Raw genomic sequence first — 24,609 nt, 5'->3', positions numbered from 1 at the left:
TTCCTTAAATCGTATCATCTCTTACTTCACATTTTATATATATATATATATATATATATATATATATATTTAGGCAGCATTTTTTCATTTAAAGAGACATTGTTAAAGTCAATCAAAAGTTTCTGTTTTGTAATACCTTTTTTATGTTTTCAACTTTTCGTATTATCTTTATATATATATATATATATATATATATATATATATATATACGTTGAAGGTATGGATGTATGGTAAGCAATTTTCTTGTTTAAGTGCCCCCAGTTTTTTAACTATTACTTTTTCGTGACTCATTTACACATTTTCAGGAATTTAGAAAGTAGTAGTTGAGTTGCGAGCGAAGGTGCGGTCAGGATCAGTGGGTCTGCTCGCGGGGGTAGGGGGTATAATTATAAGGAATGGGAGAGCGTGCCAGAGCAACCCAACTATTTTAATAAATCTACCCATAATTCCCAGCGAGCCTCTCGCATACATTCCTGAAGTTGTGTAAATGCGTACACGAAAAGTTAATAGTTAACAAATCGCGGACACTTTGAGAAGAAAAAATGCTTGGACCATACATTTATACCTTCGACGGATATACAAAGAAAGATAATACGAAAAATTGAAAAAAAAAGTATTACAAAACAGAAGCTTTTAGTTATCTGTTTACACATACATACATGCATACATACATACATACATACATACATACGTACGTAAACATGTGAGTGCTCTCAATAGAATGATAAAAATGTCCGAGTCCGAATCCTTCCGTCTAAAACGAAATAAAATAAGTAGAAATCACTCGAGTGGTTCGGAACTAAATATAATAAATAAACTAAGTGGAAACAGAGAAAGGAGAGAGGGAAATTAGAATTAATGGTTCATCGCAAAAAAGATGATTGGCCACGAACATTGACCGAGATGGTTTCATGCCAATATATCATGGCCTTGTCAGAAATTGCCTAGGGACAGAGAAAGGGGGAGGCTCCGGTCGCCGTTAATTAGAAAGAATTGTTTGATATCAAGTTCTAGGTCAATAGTTTCAGAAGTGGGCATCCCTAACAAATGGAAAAGTTTCAGGCCGAGGAATATAAGAACGGATAGTTGTAAGATGCGCTTTCAAAATGGCTGTTGCGAACCTAAACATAGCCGACCAACCGACATTGCCTCTTATAACGACGCATAAGGGCATCTAAAACTGCTATGTCAAGTATAAGCGCGTCTAATGAAGGTAAATGGGCCGAGTACAAGAATGCATGTGTCTTGCGAGATTTATCGGGAAAACGAAATGATTCGAACGCTGTTCCAATGATAGCAGATAGTAATACTTGCAGTAACCCTTATCCCTGAGTGGCTTCCGGGCCTTGATAAGTGGTGATCACTGTGTAAAAAAAAAATACTCAGCCGGTTTTGTTTCCTCGATATCAACAGCAACAAAGTCTACGTCATTGTTGAAATCGTTTGTTCCCTGTTTACTGAGGTATGATTTTGGTCCTGTACAATTATTTTACTTTCTTCCTCTTTGAACAAGGTTTGGTTCATTGCTAATAGTCTGAGACACCATTACCGGGAAATACCGACGGAAATGCACAGGCATTTTTTTTTCCATGCGAGAGTGTTTTTCCTTTGAGACGCTGTTTTTTTTTTTTTTTTAATCTTAATCCCACTTTTCGAACCTGGTGACATATAATCTCGTCGTGGGAAAGAACATAAATAATCGCAAGCTGGTTGTTAACCTCTCTATTTTAAACATCCGAGACGGCAAAGGGGAGACGTGTCGACATAGGAAAATAATTTGTTTTGCATGATGAGTGATATGAAAATATAGTATGCTATATACAATATAATAACGCACCTCGACACAATTTATTTTTAATTACTTAGCCCGATCTAGGCGACTGGTAAAACGAAGCATTTTTAAATGACCACCTTAAAAGAAAATGTGACAATTCATTCAAAAATTCATAAATTGTGACTTACGTCTTATGGCATTCTTCTTGCATAACTAAAAATAAATGTCTCCACTTTCTTATGAATAATATAGAAGTAAAGAAACATTTACATATTTACTTAAAGTGTATACGAACACATCATGCGACTTAAAAGTCACCCGTCCTTTAAATGCTCATAGTGGCATTAAAATTATTAAATAGTGGTAGAAAACCGAGTTACTTGAAAGAACCGTTTGTTTGTTTAGTTCAATAATAATAATTAATCATTTAGCATTATTATCTTGGCGGATTTGAAGTTACCATCTTCTTCGTTACATGCCATACCAGACTTCATGTCCATGACGTCATATCCTGAACCCGTCAGTTTAATTTCCACTCGTAGCTTTTAAGGTGAAAATTTTTGCTTTTATATATCTACCTTTTTGTGAAAATATCGTTTTTAACAAACCCACGATCAAATATTAATACATCACGAAATGCGAGCACTATCTATTACCTACATACTAAGATATACAACACAATAAATGACGCATGAGACCTAGGATCGAAACATGAATTAATTTATGTAGCCATTCATCATACTTTTGACTATAGTAAAAAAAAATGCTTAGTGCAGCTTCAGTTCTTCCATTTTTTTTACATGTGAAATCGTAGTAGCATGCTTACTAGTTGTTATTTCTGCTATCTGCTCGGATATTTTTGACATTGAGCACTTTTTTGTTATCATACGATTTAGAATTTAATGACAGTTAAGATTATAAATAGAACATGTCGACTTTATCCTCGGTCATATGATAAACATAAAACCGTTTCCGATTAAATTTTTTTTTTTCCTCGGCAACTTATGACAACAATTCGCTGTACATCCTGTTGCAACAACATCCTTCAGTGGTTCGTGCATGTCGTCAAGAGGGGAGGGGAGGAAGAGTAATTTGCAATCTAATCAACCCATATCTCTCAGCTTGTGTGGCGCAAACGTATCAGTGGCAGGTGAGGACAGAGACGAATAGCATTGAAAGAGACTTGACATCTCGTTAGAGCTTGCTCAAGGGTGCCATGGGTTGCCATGATTCAAGACGTTGTGCAGGCCAGGGAAGAAGCCGGATCAACACGAACAGAGTGAACACTGTTGCAACAACAACAATTGGCATCAGCTGAAGGATTATTCATGCGATATTTCACGTACGTATATTTCGTTGCCAAAACTTAGACAGCGGACACACAAACAAACAGGCACACATGCTCCTCATTTTGCAATAGCGCTAAGAGTTAGGGCTCTTGCACTAACGGTCGAAGACAGCAACCAGACGAGCTGTTATACCTGTACGCTCAACTTGTCCGAACAGAAATGACCTTCTAATCATATGAGATTGAGTGACATAAAAATTTCTTCAAGTTGTCCAAATAAAGAGAGAGATATCCGTAAAAAGAAAAAAAAGGAATCAAGATTCTATTTTTATTAAGTAGCATATTGGAATATTAAACCTCACGCTTTGCAATTAACATTCGAATTTTTTGTTGTTTGTTTTTATATAACGGCAGAATTTCTATCCAGTAGATGTCAACGTCATGCTTTGAGTGAGAATTACTCTTTTGTCTTTTTGGCAATGAAAGAAATTGTTGAGGAGACACAGGCACATAAAAGACAATCCTAGCAACAGTACGTGGGAAGGAAGCTGGATTTTGCATCGACTGACTTAGAGTGATGTTTGGATTTAAGTTGTACAAAACAAAAAGAGAATACTATGAAACGCCGTACGCGACAATTTTTAAATTTTACGGCGCGATTTTAGAATAAAAGGAAACGCAAAACAAAGATTAAATTTGATTAAAAATAGTTTTTCTTGCACAAAGCAAATCTTTTTTATCTATTTTTTTTTGTTTACCTATTTATTTATTATTTAAAGTCATTTTAAAAGGACAAAAATAAATAAATGGTGCAAAGACAAGACATGTATGGAATGATTAGAAAGGTAAATTACTTTAGTAGTCTTAGACAAAGAAGTCAATCGGTATGACTTTCTTAACGGGTGGGCATGTTGCGTTTTGTTTTGACAACGAAAGGGTATTAAAATAAAAAATTATTTTGTGTTTTTTAAAACCTTTTCTTTTTTCTTCACACCTACGTTTTTTTTTTTTTTTTTTTTTTTTTGCATTTTACACTTATTGTTTTTTTTTATTGAAAGGAAAGATAAAAGAATGAAAAGAAATGGAAATTAACAGATGAAAGAAAACGTTTAGTTTTGAGTTAATTGATTTTCTTAATGTAGGATGCGTAGATGAACGCAGCGCGCACCTTTATAGATAAAGGGTAATACAGACATGGGGGGGGTGAGAGACAGATTTTCTCATACCTACATCACACAAACTGCTATTTGCAGTTATAAAAATAAAGTGCATATGCAGAACGTTAAAAAACAATCGGAAATCATTTTGCACTCTAATGACTTTACTGAATTTCGTTCTGTTGGCCGTTTAGAGCAAAGTCTAGTATCTGTTCTGATGCTGCACTTCATCTTTCCTAACTATGATCAGTGAAAGACAAATCCTTCTAGACAGAGGTAATTCGCTCTCAATCCATCTACCAAGATACCACAGAAAATGCTCGTGAACCGAGCACTCATTCAGTGGAGGCCTGCTTTGTGCTACAACTCCTCGGTCTTTTCATCCTCCTTGCCCCTTCACAACTATTTTGTGTTGTAAAGGGCCAAGGAGGATGAAAAGATCAAGGAGTGGGAGCACTAACCAGGCCTCCAAAAGTTCACGAGCATTGTTTTACTTTTTCTTTTTTTTTCTTACTTTTTTTACTACATATTTATTTTAATTTTTTATTTATTTTATTTTTAGTTTTAGATGAGATGTTTTACAATGTCAATTTCCTTGTGTTGTATTATTTTTGTTGCAGTTTCCTTGTGGCTGATTAATATTCATATTTCATCTGCGTTGGTTGCTGCATTCGATGACTTTTTTTCTTAAGATTTCAGCTGTTTATATCATTGCCGTTCGCTGCAAAGTCTCAGTCTTCCAATTTACAATTTATCTTAGTCCCCCCCTTTTTTTTGCAAGGGACTGTTCCTAGTGCTCCTACAATTATTGATATTATTATTATTATTATTATTATTATTATTATTATTATTATTATTAACAACCAGTCATTAAGAATTTCCACACGCATCATTATCTGTGATTTTCCACTGGTAATAATAAGTGGTGTTCCCTGGAGTTTGAGTGACAATAAATCTACCCAAATGTCCAGTACTCTCCATCTCGTAATACTTGCTGCAAATATTGTTTGCATTATTGTAACTGTCGTTTACAATTGGTTTTTCGTTTTCTACGGAAACTGCCTGTCAATAAACCTGCTCAGTGTTCCACTATTCTCTGCATCATTCTAGTGGAGTTCTGAATGATAATGTCCCACCTTTACAGTTTACAAGCATTTTCTGTGAAACCAATTATCGAATTTTTAAAAAAATTTTGCTTGGGGGTTGGGTAAGATTATCGAAATTTGGGCTGTTTCAGTTCTCTAGGATTCGTATAATATTCTTTCTATATTTGATTTTTTTTATTTCTGTTTCAACCTATATATGGTTAATCGGTGTCACATGGTTATGTGGTTCGGTTTCCAGACTAGAAAGTTTTCCCTTACAAATCATCATCATCATCATCACAATTATTGTAATACTCAACACCATCGTAATCTTCACCATCCTCATCTCTTTTTTTACCATGCTTACATAAACAGACTATATAAAAGTTAAATTCCTCCGAACAAATATTAAAAGCATTTGGCTGGAGGTTTTTATAAATAAAGACTAAATTTAAAATGCGAAATATTCGTAACTATACAAATTATAAAAAAAAGAAAGATAAACATTTTCTTTTCGGCTAACACTAAATTGAGATCTATAAAGGAATAATCTTGATATGAAGTAAATAACTGTGTAAGTATTTGCGGATGCCTACGTTTGATCTATGCCTGCCTAGTTGGAAGAATTCCACAATTTCGCCAATCTTAATGCTCGTCAAATAATGACTAATTGAAAAATAAATTTACCAAACAGACCAATATTTGTCTGTATTGCTGGGAAATGTTTCATGAAATATATAAAAGAATACTAATGGGCATGCTTTCCTCTTTTCCTACAGCGATACACACACACACACACACACACACACACACACACACACATTGTGTAAACAAATCGAGCTTAGGCATTTGGACGATGTAAAAATATCGTTAATTCACAACCTGCACAGCAGCAGTCGCATAGCGTAACGGTGAGAATCATTGGCTATTGTTTGGGTGGTCAGGTTTCGATCCTGGCTTGAGGTAGTTGCCTGTTTAGCGCCGCACTGATGAGCTGTGATACAGCGAAACAGTATTGTATGTGGGGCAGAAAAATTCCATATTCCAGTTACAAAGGCAAGACTAATTTTAGTTTTATTAGTATTCATGATTAACAGCAATCGGGTGAAAAGAACGAGGCAAATTAACCAGTTTCTTCCTCTTCACCTCACTTCTCGAGCTGAATTGAGGGATTTTTATTTATAATAAAAGCGAGAGAAAAACATAAAGGAACCATACATTTAAAATAAAGTAACGTTGTCGTGTATCATATATATATATATATATATATATATATATATATATATATATATATATATATTGTATATATAGACATATATATAATGTATATATAGATATATATATAATGTATATATATATAATGTATATATATAGATATATATATAATGTATATATATATAATGTATATATATAGATATATATATAATGTATATAATGTATATATATATAATGTATATATATAATATATATAATGTATATATATAATATATATAATGTATATATATAATATATATAATGTATATATATAATATATATAATGTATATATATAATATATATAATGTATATATATAATGTATATATATAATATATATAATGTATATATATATAATATATATAATGTATATATAATATACATAATATATATATAATATATATAGTATATATATAGTATATATATAATATACAATATATATATGTAATATATATAATATATATAATATATATATAATATATATAATATATATATTATATATATAATAAATATAATATACATATAATATATATATAATATATTATATATATAATATATAATATATATATAATATATATATATATATAATATATATATATAATATATATATAATTTACCAGTTTCAGAAACTTACCAGTAGTTTTGTATCAAAAGCTTCAGAAACATTGGCAATGCTGAGCTGCGCGTACTGTGAAATTTTCGTACTGTTCCGCGCAATGTAAACAACTTGCCATCGTAATTGCTGAATCCACGGTATTTGAGGTGTGCCAAATTATTAACAAGGCAGTTTGTTTCGTCATAAAATGGGTCGTAAATATGGTTTGAGTAGTTCTGAAGAGAGTACTATTACAGAACAGCTAGCAAAAGGTAAAACTACCCTCGAAATATCGAAAATGATAGGAAGGTACAATCAAACCGTGAGGAACTTTGCAAAGGACACTACAAAGGTACGTAAGAGAGCTGATAAAGGTAAATCTAGAGTTGTTTCATGCCGTTCGCTACTCCAAATAAAACGTGAAGTTATTAAGAACCTTTTGCAGATAATTCGAGAAGTATTTGACCAAGCTAAATTGGAGAATGTCTCAAAAAGTATTCGATGTCGCCTTATTAAAGGAGTGGCAAAGTCTTTTAAGCCTGTGAGAAAGTCTCCATTAAAACAATATCTCATACAAAACTGACTTAAATGGGCAGAGGACAACATGAAAACGGATTTTTCGAAAGTTTTGTTCACGGCTGAAGTGCGTGTCACTCTTGATTGCCCAGATAGCTGGAGCAAGGGATGGGTCCCAGATGGACAACATCGTCATCAGCGTTTAAGGCGCCAACAAGGTGGTGGTGGGACAATGATTTGGGCTGGGATTATCGGAGGTACTTTAGTTGACCTATGGAGAGTCCCAGAAGGCGTAAAAATAACGTCAAATGCTTACTGAAGGATCACTTTGAACCATGGCTGAAGAAGCAAAGGTTGACGTTCAGAAGAACTATTATTTTTATGCAGGATAATGCTCCTTCGCATGTAGCAAACAAAAGCAATGAGTATTTGCAACAACTGGGGTTTTACTAGGCTACGGAAGATGGAGTGGCCTGCGAATTCATCAGATTTGAACCCAATTCAGAACCTTTGGAGTATCATGAAGCAACGCCTCTATGCAAGTGGACGCCAATTTAAGAGCAAAGATGAGTTGTGGAATGCTCTCCAAGAGGTATCGCGAGGAATAACTGTTGACGAAATCACAAATTGAACTAATTCTGTGGACAAACGTCTTGTACAAGTCATTCATAAAAAAGGATCGCATATCCCCTACTAATTATATCAACGTAGAAATTGCTATGAAGTTATTGTGTTCTAAGCATTTTTACTAGTTCATTTAATGTTTGAAAATTATTTCAGTTAACAAGTTATGGGTATATTTTGTTTTTCTCAACCTCGTTAATAACTTGACACACTGAAATCAACATATATATTCCTATCTTTTGCCACAGGTTCGCTAATACTGCTTTAAATACTTTTATTTTCTGACTGGAGTAGCTGAATAGTATTGTAAGTACTTTCTAAAAGTTTCACTGTGTGGTCAGTTTAGTATAATAGTAAACCGTACAAGAACCAATCTGTGTACAGGCAGACAGACACACAGACGTTGAGCTTTATATATATATATATATATATATATATATATATATATATATATATATATATATATATATATATATATATATATACTGCGTATCAAATTATTAACGAGTTTACATTTTTTAAATATTTAAGGCACAAGTGAATAAAAATCCATGAAACTGTGACAAAGTGCGTACAATACAATTCAACTCCTCTCTACCAAACGTCTCCGCCAATTTTGGGTCTAAACACTTGAAATTTTAGATGTAGATTACCTGGACATGAATAAACTTTTTAATATATATATATGCATATGCACATAAAATTATGAACAGTACATAAGACCCGGGCTAAACTACTAGTATATATATATATATATATATATATATATATATATATATATATATATATATATATATATATATATATATATATTAGCTTTTCGGCCCGGCGTGGTCCAGGTGTTTTGAGGTGTATGCTGAGAAAACAAAACGGTCAATCTTTTTTTAACTTTGACCCCATATCATGACCTCTTAACTTAACATTGTTTTGGGCTCAAATAAAGTTATTAAGTTAGATCCATGTCCAAGGAACCTATATCTAAAATTTCAAGTGTTTAGACCCAAAATTGTCGGAGGAGTTTGGTAGAGTTCTTTAAGGTCAAATCGTTGAACTTTAAACCCTTAACAACTAAATTTCTGGCCGAAACCCGATCAGATAGATTTTCCCATATCTCAGTACCCTATATATCAAATTTCAAGTCTGTAGACTAAAGATTGACAGAATTATTGCGTAGGGAAATGTACGCAGACACACAGACAGACAGACACACACGCACACACACAGGCACACAGACACCTTCACTTTTATAGATATACTAGCATGGGTTCCCGACGTTGCCTGGGTGTTTGGAGGTGTATGCTGTGCAAAAAAAAAAAAAAAGAAACGGTCAATTTTTTCAACTTTGACCCCTATTATGACCACCTAAAATTTATTGTTTTGGGCTCAAATCGAGTTAAGTTAGATCCATGTCCAAGGAACCTATATCTAAAATTTCAAGTGTTTAGACCCAAAATTGTTGGAGGAGTTTGGTAGAGTTCTCAAAGGTCAAATCGTTGAACTTTGACCCCTTAACAGCCAAATTTCTGGCCGAAAACCGATCACATAGATTTCCCCAAATTTCAGTAGCCCGTATATCAAATTTCGAATCTGTAGACTGAAAATTAACAGAGTTATTGCGAAGGAAAATGTACACAGACAGACAGACAGACAGACAGACAGACAGGCGCACAGACACGTTCATTTATATATATATATATATATATATATCGTCATTGCTAAACACCTTACTACACAACATTCTTATTTTTTCCCCATCTTCGAAAACTTTTAGTTGGCAGCACATCTGTTCTTGAACATTCCACTAAAAATCATAAACTTCCATAATACTAGAAGCATTAGAAATCAAAGCGATAAAAAAAACCCAAAACAAACAAACAAAAAAAAAACAAATACTAAAATAAATCTCATTAATAGCAATAACATTCTTAAATGCTTTTAAAGTTGACATAGAACGTATTAATATATATATGTATATATATATATATATATAGAGAGAGAGAGAGAGGGAGATGAAAAAAATGAACAAACCAAGTGATGTGTTCATCAACGTTTCGTCTTTATTGTAAGACTTCATCTGGACATCCACAACTCGTCTTACAATAAAGACGAAACGTTGGTTTGTTCCTTCTTTATAAACGTTAATGAACATATAATTTGGTTTGTTCCTTTTTTTATCTCTATATCTGGTCGGATTACTATTTCCATTATTCTCATCATACATATGTGTGCGTGCGTGCGTGCGTGCGTGTGCGCGCGCGTGCGTATGTGTGTGTTTGTACAATCGTGTATTTTTGTTAACTCAAATTAAGCCGAACAACTTCAAAAGCCTAACAAGTGTATTATGTATCCTTTTTTTTATGCAAGACGAAAGCAATCTGAACGGTTAAACGTACTAGACAGCTGCTCACGTTTCGTGCGGGTGCAATAATACGGGTCGATTGTTTATACAGGTGACTAACAGGGGATTCCCAACCCCTCTCAACTCCCGCGCTCGCAACGCATACATTTATTAGTATTTGAGTGCATTTGTTTCGTCTTGCTCCTGGTCATAAAAACTCAATTTTGGTAAAGACATACATACAAGATGAATTTCTATTTTCTTGCATCCCTACGAGGACAAACTTAGAGAAGGAAGATGCAGCTCATCAAAACTCGGTTAATTGGGACAAAATTAAGATTTACCTCAGTCTAGAAGGACCTCTACCACTGTCCGTGGACAGAAAAGATTATGTGAAGTATCTAAACATATACTACAAATTGCTCCTTACCGAAAGAAGCATAAGTAAACTGCCAGTCAAAACAATTTTTAATTCCAATGATAATATTGATACCCCCGCAATCCATATTAAATATAGATAAACTATTGGTTTCATGATTATTTTCTAACAAAGATGGAGCGGATGTTGTGATCCTATGGGACATCCTCCTTGCTCACTTTATTTTACATCTCTGAATTTTTCTTTCTTTGTAGTTTGTCTACAAATTCAGTTTATGCTGAAAGGCCGAATAATATTTAGCAACTGACTGTAACAATTATGAATTTTTGTACAGAATTCAATGCAAGCCAAACCGTCGAAATCGTTTGTTCACGTTAAAAGTAGACGGTTTCCGCCATTGCTTTTACGAGTTCTCAAATGTTTACTATTCTGTGTTTTTACCGCGGGAAAAATTTTTTATAAGTTATTTTCTACACAAAATAATTTAAAATTAAGCGAGGTAGGTAGGGAATTTTATTCTAATTCATTTGATATGAATTATGTGTTTTTCGTATTATTTAGATCATTCGGATTATTGTTTTCATCTTGGATATTTGTTTTTTTGTTTTTTTTTTTACATAGTGATCACCACTTATCAAGGCTCGGAAGCCACTCAGGGATAAGGGTTATTGCAAGTACATTACGTTAGTATGGAGATTTGATGAAGTGTTTACTTATACGGATGTTATTATTGATCGCTGTTACCTACAGCCTTCTTCAGGTGTATCTTGTTGAATCCAGGAAATTTTTGTCGGATTCAAGGCCCGGAAGCCACTCAGGGATAAGGGTTATTGCAAGTACATTACGTTAGTATGGAGATTTGATGAAGTGTTTACTTATACGGATGTTATTATTGATCGCTGTTACCTACAGCCTTCTTCAGGTGTATCTTGTTGAATCCAGGAAATTTTTGTCGGATTCTGCACGGAATTTCAAATGGAATTGATTATTTAATCCACAGGATTAGCACATCCCCGCTCCGTCAGTCCTGATTGGACAGATTGGATCCTAAGCAATTCACAATTGTATTTTGAGATCCTAAGTAATTCACAATTGTAGTTTGAGTGTCGACTATACTGAGGACTGAACTTACAATTCAGTTTTACCATGTACTTTATTGATGCGGAAGTTAAACATTACATCAACCGAAATGTGCGAATAACACTCAAGATGAGAACAGTAGTTCAGATAATTCATATTATACGAATTATCTATCGTCATCTAAAAAATTCAGAAGCATTTTATCTCTCTCTCCCTCTCTCTTTCTCTCTCTCTCTCTCTCTCTATATATATATATATATATATATATATATATATATACATACATATATATATATATATATATATATATATATATATATATATATATATATATATATTGTTTTGTTTTTGTTTTAATTATACGATTTTCACCATTTATTGGTGGGGATATACGAATTCTTAAGTGTTATCTATTCTGGGTACTCATGCACATATTGATCCGTGCTGAAATAATAACGTCATAATTTAAGAAGACATTCTTACCATGGGGAGGGGAGGGTGTTTTGTAGCTATTCTGTACTTTAACCTTACAATTGAATAAACAACATATCAAAAAACTTTTATTAAACATGGAAATACGATTTAAAAAATAGCGCGGATCAATAAGTGCATTAGCACCATATTCTGTATCCTTATACGTAAAAACTAGGCACCGCCAAAACTGGGGAGGGGGTGGGGGTAGGTAAGTACTTTTTGACGGACCGTCTTATTAAAAATCTACCAAAAATCAGGTAATTATCCAATCAATACGAAATTTTCAGCGATTATTATGAGAAGAATGAACTTTATAACAGTGTACTTATTTTTCATAAACGATATTTATATATATATATATATATATATATATATTTTGCTTACAACCCCCCCCTTGTTTTGAGGAGGTTCCAAATATGCTTAAAATAATCATCTGAAACTGAACAAAACATATTGTGTTGTTGTAACGGACAGGATTATAGATTAAAAAAAAAAAGTTGTTTGCATACCTTATTTTGACGTCTGAATATCAGAACTTCGATTGTGTTTAATTATCCCGCTTTTGAGTTTTAAAATGTGAAATTCGGTGAATATGTTAAGTAAAATAATTAATTTAAGTTAAGCGAAACAAAAAAAAATTTTTTTTAATTTATACGAAAAAAAGCCATTTTTAAATCTTTGATAAATAAATTAACAATTTCCTTTTAGCGAGCCGGATAATGCATGGTCATTATTAAACAGGGCATGCTTTGAAGAATCGATACAAAAAAAAATTCGATAAATATTGTGCCCTTTGTGTTAAAAATATCATCATTTTTTCGATCCCGTTTGAAAACGTTTGCCGCCTTTTGACTACGGTGGACCAAACGCGCTGAAATAATTTTTTTTATTCTGCTTTAAATTGCCCCCCCCCCCATTTTGGAGAGCCTGGCCCCCACACACATACACATTAAAAACAAAACTCATACAACTGGTCACTCGTCTGGTATGGGCAGCCTCAGCGTTAATAATACATTGAAATTTTCGTCACTGAAAAATAATATTTTTTTGGCTTGTTTGGTCTTCCATAGTTTGCTTTTTATCAAGTCCAAATGTAAACATTGTAATCAAATCGACGCGAAGAAACTGGTTGCCTATATGAATAAGTGGAATTATTTGAAATCCAGGTACTTATATTATAATATTTTTGCATATTCTCATAGAAAATCACCCTAAATCTTAGTTAGACAAGAAATGAACAAATTAATTCTTTCAAAACCCCCTTTTTTTTTTTTTAACTATTTATATACGTTTTTTTGTGCAAAACAAAAGATGCCAATTGTTAACTTTTGGGGAAAATTTAACATTTAAAATTTAATTAAAAATAATAGAAAAAGTTTTACATTATTCTGCTTTCTATATGATAAAATTCAGGGTTTTATCTTTCTGGAAAAAACAAGTTACTCAGAAATAATGGATTTTAACAAATGTAATTTCGTTTTAAAAAAACAACAACAACTTGATTTTTCGGCCATTTTTGGCGGTGTCTCGTAAAAACTATGCGGGTTCAGAGAGATTTTCATTCTAATGCGTTTGGCATAACTTTGATGCCAGTTCTCGAAGTTAACTATTTCGTGTTTTTACCTAATATTTGAACCCTCGAAACCATACAAGGCCGAAGTAAAAATGTAAAAATAATTCAACAACAAAACAGAACTTATGAGAATAGTTAGTGATTCCTTTGATGAACTCTACTGTATCTCCTTTTCCCTCTCCCGTTCCCCATTCACGAAACGACGAGGCATGCGCGTGAACGGCGTTGAAAACGCTTGGCTGTTATCCAAGCGCAGTAATTACCAAACAGATACGATCGTATTTTCCTCGCAGGAGAAGACGAAAAAGAAAAGGCGAAAAAACGATGTTATTCGGTGCATTTCGCACTTTCTATAAATGCTTACACACACATAAAGCAGAAAACGATGCAATGTTATTTGCGTAAACAGAAGTTGATCTCTATTCAATTCAATAGAGGAATAATGAGAGCCCATGAAAAGAGTTCAGTTTTCTCACTTGAACAACGACTGCATGCCACATCTGTCTCGGATTCGTTCCACGGCAAAAGCGTTTGAAGCAGATCACGCAAGGAGAGAAAGTTATGATTTTCAGAAAGTAAAATACGCAAGATTATTATGAAAATCTTTCAATGAATGTTGATGGATGAAGTCGTTTAAAATAGCTCATATGAGCGGGTTCAGTTTAGTAAATCGGCTCTCAATAATATCTTCGTTAAATTAACATTAATCAGAAGAATGTCCTTAGACTAAAATTGAGTTCTTGTAAGTAAATGATATTTATAAATGAGGTACAGAAATGTTGTTTTCGCGATAGAATAAAATTTTAACATTCAAACACTACCGTGTTTGAATATGTGCTTAAGTGTCAGTTTTAGTCATTTAGAATTGCTTTAAAGCTTCACTAGGTGTGTCAGAAACTTCGTGAAAAATATTGAATAATTCGATTCCCTGTCTTTCCAAGCTTATAACTACTCGAAAAATGTAATTCGAACCCTAATTTTTTTTTTAATTAAAGGAGCAAGGTTTCATTAAGAAAAAGCAAGCAAAAAATACAAACAACGTGTTTAAGAAAAAAAAAAAGGTTTTAAACTTCGGATTTTACAGGTAAATTTCCAAAAAACTGTTCTTTTTTGTTTGTTTTAAATTAGAATATATTATTTATTGATCTTTTATCTTCAATTTATGATATATAAAACTTTGACACATAAATTAATTATTTACTTTTTAATTGACATTTCAAAATAGGGGGCGTGAATTAATTCGACCCCCTGTCTTTCCAAGCTTATGACTACTCGAAAAATGTAATTCAACCCCTAATTTTTTTTTAATTAAAGGGGCAAGGATCAATGTTTCATTAAAAAAAATAAAATAAAAATACAAACAATGTGGTTTAAAAAAGTTTTAAACTTCGGACTTTACAGTTAAATTTCCGAAAAAAAAAATGGTCTTTTTTTTTCGTTTTAAATTAAAATATTTTATTTATTGATCTTTTATCTTCAATTTGTGATACATAAAACTTTGGCACATAAATTAATTATTTACTTTTTAATAGACATTTCAACATAGGGGGGCGTGAATTTAAAAAAAAACGTTTGTCTAAAATGTTATATTCGGTGTATTGGAAAAAGCATAAAATCTCACATTGACCTTGAAAATATTGTAAAAATAGAATCAACAGAAAAATTTTGATAGATTTTTTAAAGTTTAAAAATTGAAAAATACTGAACTCGTAAAATTCAATTAATTTCATTACTGTTTTTAAAAATAAAAAAAAATAATATTTCTATTACTTTTGATACAACTTTAATAGTTTATTTTGGAAGTATAATCCATAAAGAAAATAAACAACCCACTTCTAAAAGAGAAATTACGAGTTTTTTATATTTTATTCGGAGTTTCGTGTTAGGGGTGTCAAAAATTTCTACAAATATTCTGATACACCTAAAACTTCACCGCTCACTTATTTTTTAATCAAATTTCAAACAAATATTACAGTTTATAGATCACCTTCTCAGCTATATTGTGAAAAACATGTTTCAATTTTCGTTCAGTAAAACAAACGTTATGATGAATTTTCTGTTTAAAATCGTAAAAATATGTAAGGAGGTGAGCAAGGTTTTTATGACTTGTTTCCATAGCAACCACGTCGCTTCAGTGACTACTGTTGATACTAATTCGAAAAGAGAAGTAACAAGTGAAACAGAGAATAAAAGCATGGAAGGAAGATAATTGGGGGATTTTATTGAAAGCAGATGAGTGCCGTACATTGTTATTACATATGTGTTTATGGGGTCAAAAAAATAAGACTGAAATTAAACAAAGAACAAATGAATTTATTGGAAGCTTGCAAAAATCATGGATTACAATAGAAAAATGCGAGCATAAAAAGTAATATGGTTAAGTTTAAACATGGAAAAGTAAAGGACTAGTTGTTAAAACTGGAAAAGAAAAGGATAAAATATTCTAGTAAAAAATATAATAAATTTATAACTTAAAATATTGCAGCATTCAGATTTTTTAAATTCAATTTATAACATTATATAATCAATTCTTAATGCTGCAATATTTTAAGTTATAAATTTATTACATTTTTTACTAGAATATTTTAGTAAAATCATTGCTTGCTAATGCAGTAATCACTTGAATTTCGTAGTAGTTGGTGGCCGGTTCATATATTCTTATGCACATGGTTTTCTTTTTGTTTTTTTTCTACTTATGGTGGGGCTAAATGAGATTATAGGAGGTTGCCTTTTACACTTGTGCGTTGATAGTATCACCGATCATCAGAAGTTTCAAATATTTGCTTTGCTATTTAATACTCAACTAAATAAAAAAAAAAATACTTATGCATTTTCATGCGAATAATCTAGCTTGTATAGATTCAATACATGCAGAGATCTTGTCTAAAAAGGAACTGGTTTAGACAGAAAAGCAATCGAATACATATTAACAATGCTTGTCTGGCTGGAGGCAACAATTGACGAATATGTTACATGTGATGGAAAAAAGTATATTATACCAAAAACAAATTCTGAAAATAATCCAATAAATGTAGAATTAAATAAAAACTTAAATTATCGATGATACACGTCATTTTATGCTGAAATGGTGTCATTTTTATTCTCAATGACAGAAACTTTACAAAAGTGAGTAAATACTTGTGTATTAAACGTTGTATTTTTAAGAACATGTCCATAGTTCTAATAGTGTACTGTTGAGATGTTTAAATGAGAATTTTATGTCATTTATTCATATGTAATCACCGCTGCAATAGTTAAATAACATATATATATATATATATATATATATATATATATATGTATATATATATATATATATATATGTATATATATGTATATATATATCTGTATATATATGTATATATATATGTATATATATATATCTATATATATATGTATATATATGTATATATATGTATATATATATCTATATATATATGTATATATATGTATATATATGTATGTATATATATATATGTATGTATATATATATATATGTATATATATGTATATATATATGTATATATATATATGTATATATATGTATATATATATGTATATATATATATGTATATATATATGTATATATATATGTATATATATATGTATATATATATATAGAGAGAGAGAGACAGACAGACAGACAGACAGACAGACTTTTAAATGAAGAATTGAATAAACGAAATTTGAAAACAAAACATTTTTATGCAAGAAATAAGAATATTAAAGTTAATTTCCATCATGAAAATGTTCAGAGTTCAAACTTGTGTTTGAATAATGAAAGTTGGGTTAAGGCTAAGAATTGTTTCATAAGATGAATGTATACATATATATGGAAGAATTTGGCAGCGTGACATTGTTTATGGTTGCATCGGTTTGCCTTGTTATTGTTAGTGCGTGTATAGCTGGGAGTAGCAATTTTAGTTCGTTTGATTCTTGCTAGTGTGTGAGAATGTGTGCGCGAAATGAAGAAAGCCGGTATGCGAGCCATTGCCCTTTTCCGTCTCCTCCTAGGAGGAAGGGGTGGAGCAGATGTTATCGAGTTCTATTCAAGGTGCGGCCGGCTTGAGAATTCTGATGAAAATTGATTTTGTTGAGGAAATCTCATAATAGTTTCTAAGTTCGCACTGGCTTATTACTTTCACATAGGCGTGTTACTTTTGCGGTTTGAAACAATTTCCATAGGTTTAAAATACTTGGACATCTTCCTAGTGAAGAAAGAGAATTCCAACGAAGCGGAAAATTAAAGAGTGCAGCAATTATAGGCATTTGCTGTTTAATGTCCGTAGGAATCACTTCGCGATTGGCGTTGATGTTTTTCAACAAAAATTCACAAGAGATTATTGTCAGAATTTTTAAAAATCCGTATAAAACTTTTTAAACAATTGCTGCTGCTATCTAGTTACCGTTCACACTTCTTTCATCTGTACATGGACGTTTTCGATGGTGGAAGAAAGGACGAATAACATAACTAAATGAGCGAATGATAGGAAAACTGGCAGAAGGAATTGAATGGGGTAAATAATTAAAATCGAGATGTTAAAGACAGAAAAAGGGGTAGAATAAAAAGAAAAGAAACTGTGAAAGAAGGAATGGGAGAGAGAGGGAGAGAGAGAGGTGGGGGGAGAGATAGGAGTGGAGAGGAAGGAAGAGAGAGGGTCCCACGAGACAGTTTTATGAATAGTAGTGTAAGTTTGTTTGAAATCAGCAGCATCCAACAGTTATGACTGCTGCTGATTTATATAATATTAAAAGTCTACAAACTAATACAGAGACTTTTACTTTTGGTAAGTCGTGATTCATTAATAAAAAAAAAATGTTGAAAAGATGTGATGTATATGTGCGCGTATAATTTTGAATTGTATTTTGTAGTATTGGAATCGGAAACATCTGGGCCTTTTTTTCGATGCCAAAAACGATTCTTTTAATTGTCTTTTTTTATTAGATTTTGTTTAAAGCAAAATCTTCCATTGCTGCTAATAATTATAAAATAAATATTTATTGACTTTAAATTAGCAGTAAAGCTAAAGTCAATAGATCATCACCACAACAAGTGCATTTTGACGTTTAGGAAAATATCTGCATATTTAACATGTGTTTTTACGGAAATCGGGGAAAATAGCAATCTTATAATTAAATAATTATAGATATATAAATAATCGGAATCAGAGTCGATAATTATATCGGAATCAGGAAAAAAAACATTGGAATCGTCCCATCACTGATATATATATATATATATATATATATATATATATATATATATATATATTACTTGGGTTACCACTTATCAAGGCCCGAGGGTCACTCGAGGATAAAGGTTAATGGATGTAAGTGGTAGTAAACTAATGGTGAATGATGTAAATTGGGTGGAATTTGATTATTTATGAGGACGACGTAACAGGAACTTGTTTACTTTAGATTTGAAGGCTACTATGTTGTATTTAGCCGGGAAGCATGCAAGCGGAACAGTGTTCTAAAGGCGGGAGTTCTAGGTCGAAGCTTTGTTCATGGAATCTGCGTTTACATTTAGGCACAAATAGAGAGTGGAGAAAATTATATATGGTGGTTTTAGATAGTCGAATGTTTTTTGTGAAAGTTTGGAAAGGGGGGGGGATAATAGATTGGAGTTCAGACGAACATTTATCATGAAAAAAGCAATAGAGCAGAGACAGGCTCGCGATGTCTCTTCTGCGGGAAAGAGGTTGCAGGGAAGAAAAAAATGGCATCACCTACTAAGTTTTGAAGCCGGCTTTGAACTCTATCAAGGCAAGATAGAACGTGCCAAGCAGCTCCTGCCCAAATACGGCAACAGTACTCCATTGTAGGGCTTACCTCGCTCTTATACAAGATCGCATCGGCAGTGCATTGAGATACATTTTGAGCATTATGACTGAAATTCCGTCGGGGCCAGTTACTTTACTAGAATCACTGAGAGAGAGAGTAAGAGAGAGAGAGAGAGAGAGAGAGAGAGAGAGAGAGAGAGAGAGATTATATAAAATACTAGCCGTGTCCGACTATGCGTTGCTATGGCTCAGTTTGTTTAAATGCCTGCCCCCCTCCCCCCCAAAAAAAGACAAAATTTAAGTTTTTTATGAGGCGTGTGACAAACTGTATTTTTTCAGAGAGTTGGGAAGAATATATATATATAATCTTCCCAACTATCTCTCTCTCTCTCTCTCTCTCTCTCTCTCTCTCTCTATATATATATATATATATATATATATATATATATATATATATATATATATATATATATATATCTTCTGCAGTTTACATCCCGTTTCTCTGTGAGTCTCGTTGGACAATCGGCGACGCCCGGCGAACATGAAAACAACCTACCCTAATCAATTCATAAATTTTACTAATTTTTTTTTTCTACAAAAACTGTCGGCCTATACCGAGCGAACGGACCTTATTACAAAAACAACAACAAAAATTACCTCATATTCATAACTTTAACCATTTTTGATTATCTACTTTTATCCTACTGTTTTTTTTTTAATGTTTTTAAAGGGTTTTTTTTTACAATAAACCCACCTTCTTAAAATTGACAACTTTTAAAGCTTTCCGAGTACGTTGATTACGAAAACCCCGATTAGATTTTTTGGAGACAAGTAATTTTCTACATATAAAGACGCACGCGCGATAAAGAAATCTATTTCTCTGTGGCCGATGTGTTTCTGTGTCTGTGTGCTCGTGAATTCATTATCTATCGAAATTTCGCCGTGTAGCAGTATTTGTAAATAGGGAAAATTCACGTAAAAACGAAAAGAAACAATGTATTTTATTTTGTGTATTATAGGTCCGGCATAATCTAAGAAAGGAGCGCAGCAATGTAGTCAGAGACGGAAAAAACAGGCATCATTGCGACGCCATATTTGAATGGTAGATTAGCGTTCGTTTGTGATGCGGATACCGTTAATCTCGTAAATAAGAATGGTCAGAGCTCAGCCAATCACAATGAAAGGAATAATGGAGGGGAGACTTTATTATTTGTAAATCAAAAAATGGAAAGAGTATGTTATGAATATGTATGTAAAGACCATTTAATGGTGGTGCAAGCACAATAGAAAAATCAGTAATTTGACCCGGTCTCAACTAGTAGCGGTGAGAGCACGAAATATTGAGAGAGAAAAATAGGAATTTCTTCATCTGTATATGTAGCGATTGTGATGGTTGTTGATGATCGGATGAAATGTAGCAATTTATTATCACGAGTAAACGTGGCAGAAATAGCGGTCGTAAGCTACATATGGCTATCAGGGTAGATGTAGTTAATTTGTATGTGGCATCCGTTGTTGCAAACCTACAGTACATAGGTGCCGAGGGGAATTTCTGCAATCAAAATAATATACATAGAGATAACGTTGAAGTATGCATTGATAGTAACAGATAGATCATTTGTAAGAGATGGGTAAATTGTGGGTGAAATGCAAATGGCGATTATTAGAATAATTAAAATTAAACTTGTCTTTTTCAAATATAACCTAATCTTCAAACCTGGTAATATTTTACCTTTGGTGGTGGTGGTGATAATGATGATGATATTATTATTATTATTATTATTATTATTATTATTATTATTATTATTATTATTATTATTATATTATAGATACACATAAACCAACAACACCTTTAAAATGAAATAGAGACATAAAAAAAGCAAGTAAGTCAGAGGATGAGTTGAAATGGTTAGAGTTTAAAGTTTCTACGATTAAGGTAAAATAGGTAGGGATATGTTGAAGAAGGACGAAAAGAAAATATGTGTGGTGATGGATACGCAGTGGTCATACAACACTTCTATTTCTCTGGTTCGGTATCTCGTTTGCTGTTATGTCAGCCATGTTGAAAATGGATCTATGAAAAGTTGGACATAGTGTGTCAAGGGGGAAAATACAAAGCATGTACAAAGTTTGTGGGTTGAGCATTGATCGTGGTGATGGTTGTCGGTGATAGAGAAGAAGAAACAACAAAGGTGTAAAAATTGGAAAATAAGAAAGAATAAAAATTGACAAAGAAGAAGAAATTAAGAAGAAAAAAGAAAAGGAGAAGAAAAAAGGAAGAAGGAGAAATGAGAGCCAGGAGGGGGGGTCGGTTCTTATGTCAAGGTCATTTTAATGATTTAAAACGCAAACATTTAAATGTAATCTAAATGAAAACTATTTAATGGGCATTTTTTTTTTTTTAATTTAAGAAGACATTAGTTTAATTGTCTGACTATTGCAATAATTAATTGTCCGCGATAAACATTTGAAAAGAAAACAATAATTCCATTGACACAAATCATTTGGAGCGAGGAAAGAAGACCAAATAACTGAATAAATAAATAAATAAATAAAAATAAACGATTTGAAAAAGCAGTTGAAGAGATAATACGAAACAGACGACCAATAACTTCCAACTTTACACAACGGACTTAACGATAATTCTATTCAATAATTCGTACAAGTTACTTTTTCACATTTTTTATTTTATTTATTTCCTATTCTTCTTTCCTTCATCACTTTTCTTTTTTCTTTCTTCACTTTATTCATTGGCAAACTTGTCTCGAGAGACAATATCTTCCGAACGGGTGATCTATGCGATTATGAGTTTACAACGCATTCACTGACCGCATTTCTCCTAATCCGTCATTGCTTAAAGTCCAATGGCAAGAAGAAATCCAAAACAACCCGAAGGAATGCTGGGTTGAACACAGAAGGACGACTGTTATTTCGAAGTTTTACTTTTCCTAGATCAATTGCTCTAGATCAATTGACTAGAAAGTCCAGCATGGCTGACCCTTTCACCGATTGCTATGCAAAATGTTTGGAAAATCTATCGTATAATTTCAGAATCATATTCTATATATGCAAAGGAACCGGTTCATATGGCGATTGCATTTGCAATAATATACTATTGCTTGTCTAATTTCTGTCGTGACCAACTTTTTTCTCTGTTCGATCTATTTACCTTATTTGGTCTGTTGTATTACGTTACATGAAATAAAAGTGACCAACATTCGCAGGATTCTGACCGGGTGTCCCAGGTTGACTATCCAAAGAGGCCCTGCCGATTATGATGCATAACTAGTCGCACAACTTTTACATTTATTTGGTGGCATTGTTTTAATGGTTTTGTTGGTGAATATTGCAACACCAGGTCCAGACTTATTTTACCAGTGATCCTGTTACAGAGATAGTGTTTATTAATCCCATATATAGAAATAGCAGTGCACTATTACACACACATTGTACACATTAGATGTTGACAATAAATAAATCAGTAACTGTGGCCTATAACTCAGAAACCAAGCATTTCCCGATCAATATACACATATAGAACATTATATAAAAAGTTATATATTTGCTATATTTTCCAAACACCGCGTATAGAGATGTGGATTCATATCATTTCTAAATATAGTAGAGAAAGTGACATTTAACGCCCTTTCTATTTCCAAATTTGCGGCATATGGTCATTCAAACTAGTCACCCATATAAGTACTGACACGGTTTAACGTTGCTTAACAACGGTCATTCGGTGAGAACGCAGATTTCAACGCGATGAAACCGTAAATTCACTTATAATGTATCAAAACTGGTGAAATGCTTGAGAGTGTTCGACTGATGACCTTAAGGTCAATTCCTCAAGATCTCTTCGCATGAAATTTAAAAACTCCAGAGACATGAACCATTGCTAACGAAATAATTGCAAAGTTCATTGTTGATCAGGCCAAGTCGAAGTGATACAATCAGAAAAAGTTGATGGTGCGAACGGGATGGTTGACCAGGTTCGGAGCTCAGTTGGATTGTAGAGAAGAGTGGCGATAAGGGGACGTGGGGGTTTCACGATCCCCCAATAAATATTCATTCAAGGAATCGGTAAAGAAACTTCAAGCGTTCAATAAGGAGAATTATCCCTCGAGAGAAACGATCATGCATCTTAAGCAAGGTTTTCAATTTAATTCATGGCTTGAGGAGTTCTAACGACTCATGAGAGCAAACAGTTTGGAGGTTTTGGGTAAACTCTACAGCATTACCCTGGAGCAAAAGGGGGAGGGGGAGAAGTTGGAGGGTAGAGGAGTAGAAATGGAATGAGAAGAGCGGATACATTCGCAAGGAAATACGAAAAGTACGTGCAATAGCGTCTGATTATATATGTGTCTGTATGTACATATATACGTATATATTTGTAAAAGAATAGCGATGTGTATGCGGATAGTTTATATTGTTTTTACATGTTACAAAGTGTAACTAATTTTTTAAAACCTACACCTACGTGTGAGTGAGTGTTTCAATATACGTTAAACATGTTCAGTATTTCATTGTTTTCATGGTCTGTAGACGATATTGCATTTATGCGGATTATCCAATAATGTTAGATATATACTTAATAATAATTACACAAATACACATCATTGTCCTAGAGCCGAAAAGTTTTTAGTCGCGTGCAAGCGACTCTATAAGTCACTCAGTCTGTCTGTCGGTT

At 32.7% G+C, this 24,609-nt stretch overlaps 1 protein-coding gene across 2 annotated transcripts in view; it reads left to right on the top strand.

Moving 5' to 3' along the window:
- Positions 1-24,609, top strand: part of LOC145284774 (uncharacterized) — a 132,462-nt gene that overhangs the window by 37,017 nt on the left and 70,836 nt on the right. The window lies entirely within an intron of this gene.

The sequence above is a fragment of the Euprymna scolopes genome, chromosome 9 (assembly GCF_053919585.1).
Source record: "Euprymna scolopes isolate OS-2025 chromosome 9, ASM5391958v1, whole genome shotgun sequence".
Taxonomy (NCBI): domain Eukaryota; kingdom Metazoa; phylum Mollusca; class Cephalopoda; order Sepiida; family Sepiolidae; genus Euprymna; species Euprymna scolopes.
Note: the sequence above shows the minus strand (reverse complement) of the source record. Positions and strands in the feature narration are given on the sequence as shown.